The 3,219-nt window shown below is 62.4% G+C and overlaps 1 pseudogene; it reads right to left on the reverse strand.

The window, feature by feature from the left end:
* Positions 1 to 305: 305 nt before the first annotated feature.
* On the reverse strand, positions 306 to 3,219 carry LOC145723771 (guanine nucleotide-binding protein G(s) subunit alpha isoforms XLas-like; annotated as a pseudogene).

Raw genomic sequence — 3,219 nt, forward strand, 5'->3', positions numbered from 1 at the left:
CAAGTCCATTCGCAGAGGATCTTACCTTTGATCCTCTCTGCCCCCAGCTAAAGCTGCTTGAAAAGATTCACATGCAAACATTTACATATTTCACAAGTCATAGTCACAGTTTTACCACATTTTGTCCATATACTTAAAATACACTGGAAACATTTTTAAAATTTTTTATTTTAATTGCATTTCGAAGACAAGACAGCATTCCACTCCCAACGCATAACAGTCTTTTTTAAACCAAGCCCCTCCTACTGTACTCTTTGTAAAAGCGTAAATGATTGGCTTACCTCGGCTCTTCCCTAGGAAAAAAATTATTTCATATTTGTTAAACACAGCCACGCCCACCCTCTTGCACCCAGCCCCGTGTAGGTTTAGATCCAGACCTGCCTGTAGCAGATTAAGTGGTTTCTTTTTTTCCCCCTCCTCCCTCCATCCCCCCACCAGGTGAGCTGAGTGTGTGCAGAATACTGAACTTTACGTGTGTAGCCCCGACGCCCCAGATACCTGAGTGTCTGGTTTTTCAACCGTAAAGGCGGGAGGGTTTGGCGAACGAATGAGAAGTGAGGAAACGCTTAGCGCAAAGGGAAAAAAGAGAGAAAGACATACAGAAAAAAGGTTATGGAGGCCAGCGAGAGGCGGCCCCCTCTCCCCCGCGCCAGTGGCCCAACACACTCCCCAAGATGTCCCACCAGCTTCTCCTCCGCATTTTCCGCGCCGCCCGCTGCAGAGCGCCAGCGTACAAGGTACCACCAAGAGTGTGCAAACACGGAAAGTTTTTGCCCGCGCCATGGCGCAAAACACAAGACAGCCCGTTCCCCAGTACGAGTACACAGTCGGCGGGTAATCTGGGGGTGCCAGGGATGGGAACTGGGGGACACTTGAGCATACCATGCACAGGCGGACACAATATGGACACCAACACACACCAACGACAAGCTGTCTGAGTCCAAGCAGCAGTGCCAGGCGAGGCGGGGGCGCACCTTCCCCAACGACCCCAGCCCACCACGGCCCCAACCGGCCTAGCCTGGGGAACCCCGGGGCCCCTCCCCGGCAGTTCCTGGCTCACCTGAAGCCCCCGCCTTTCTTGCCGGCCCCCACCCCAGGACTCGGCGGCATCTTACGGTCGCTGGCGCTGGCTTGTCCAGCCGGAAACGACCCTCAGTGTTGCTCGGCACCACTTTTCTCCCTGGAGGGCACATACTTCGGCCACCCAAGCCCAACCGAGGCCCCCTCCCGCTCCCAGGGCAAAGTTAGGGCCCCTGGCTGGAACTTTCTAGCAGTCTCTTCCCGCCTCGGCCTGGACACCCTCCTCCCGCTGCCAGGCCCTGAGCTCCACCCGGCAGCCCTGCCACCCCCTCCCGGGGTCCCCCGGCGGCCCTGCTCCCCGCGGGCAGAGTCCGCCGCATTACCTAGAAGCAGCAGGCGGTGCGTACACATGTACCCCATCTTTTCCTCCTGGAGTTGTTTGTCGATGAGCTTGCTGCGTTTCTTCTCTGCGCGCTTCTGGGCGCGCTTCTCCAGGGCTTCCTTGCGCATCTGTCTGCGCTTCTCCGCCAGAGGAATCTTCTTGACCTTGGGGCTGTGCGAGGCTTTGGGCTGGGGGCTCTCAGATCGGCCAAAGCAGCCCCCGAAGGCCTGCATAAGGAAGTTGCGGAGCAAGTTGCGCCGGGGCTTTCGGCGGCGGCGATTTCGCCGGGGCTGCAGCCAGCGGCGGCATCCGGAGGTCCCATCGTCGGACTCATCGCTGCTGTGGTCGTCGTCGCTGCTGATCGACCCCTCATCGTCGTCGCGGCTGCGGCCAGACCTGCCCCGCCAGGCAAATGCGCGAGTAGGCTGCGGAGTAGGCGGATCGGCAGCCTGGATCTCGGGGCTGGGGGGTCTGAGGAAGCGGAGCTTGGGTCGGGCTCCAGACGCCGGGGCGGCAGGGGCTGCCTGGGCGGCTGGAGCGGCTGCAGCGTCAGGGGCGCCTGGGGCTGCCCCGGCGGCTGGAGCGTCAGGGGCGGCAACGGCTGCCCCGGCGGCTGGAGAAGCAGGCTTGGCCCCGGCGTCAGGGGCTCGGTCCCCCGAAGAGGGGACTTTTCCTCCCTCCGCAGCAGCGGCGGCTGAGCCTCCTTCCATCTCGGCTGCTTCTCCCTCAACTGGGGGTCTCTCTCCCTCTGCTCGCTCTCTCTTAACTGGGGCTCGGGAGACCTCGATGGGCGGGCCGTCAAGCGCGATTGGGGGGCTGTCCATGTTGACGGGAGCGTCGTCGACCCCAACGGGGGCGCTACCAACCTCGAGCGGGGGTCCGGAGATCTCCATCGGGGGGCTGTCGCCCGCGAAGTGTGGAGGAGATCTGACAGCCTCTCGGGATGGGCTGCCGATGGCGCCTGGGACCCAGAGGGGGGGCTCGTTCGCGGCGGGAGCGAGGAGGACCGCACTCGGGACCGCGGGTGCCGCGGACTTGCCGCCGCTGCCGCCGTCGATTTGTGGGATAGCTCGGGGGAGCCCAGGGGGTGGGCTGTCGTCCCCAAAGGCTGCTCCATCAAACTCAAATGGCATAGCCTCCTCAGGGGGAGGGCTGCGGTCTCCTCTGAAGCCTGCGTTTGCAGGTCTGAGAGCTTGGGGCTCCTGGGAAGGAGTGCTAAAGACCCCCGCACCCGGGCCTCCCGGAGCGAGGTCTGAGACCTGCAGGACAGGCTGGTTGCCACCTCCCTGGGCAGGCTGCTCAAACTCAAAGGGCATGGCTTCTTCAGGTGGAGGGCTGTAGCCTCCCAGGCCTGGTCCGGCATCACCGAAGGCTCCAGGCTCCATGAGCGCCTGGTTGAAGACCTCAAGGCCTGCACGGGCCCCAGTGGTGTCTCCAGGCTGCTCCCGGGTAGGCCAGAAGCCTCCTGAGCTGGGCTGCTCGACCTCGAAGGGCATGGCTTCCTCAGGAGGTGGGCTGTAGCCTCCATGGGCTCTGGCTTCCTCGACGTCCTGGCCCAGGTCCTGCAAGTTGGGCCTGGAGACCTCTGGGGGTCCACAGGCCTCGCCTTCACTCTCGATGGGGACGGGCTCGCTGTGAGGCGGTTCGGTCTCCATCTCTTCGGCTGCGCCAGGCCCAGGACTGGGGGCAGCTGCCCCTGGGGCCTCCAAAGATGGTTGCTCGGGCTGTTCCCCGAGTTCAAGGGGGATATCGCGTTGTCCTGACATATTATTGCCGTCGAGGCAGTTGCGCACGCCCATAACACGGTGGCGGACTCT

This window comes from Leptonychotes weddellii, chromosome 10 (assembly GCF_054177405.1).
Source record: "Leptonychotes weddellii isolate Sample4059 chromosome 10, ASM5417740v2, whole genome shotgun sequence".
Taxonomy (NCBI): domain Eukaryota; kingdom Metazoa; phylum Chordata; class Mammalia; order Carnivora; family Phocidae; genus Leptonychotes; species Leptonychotes weddellii.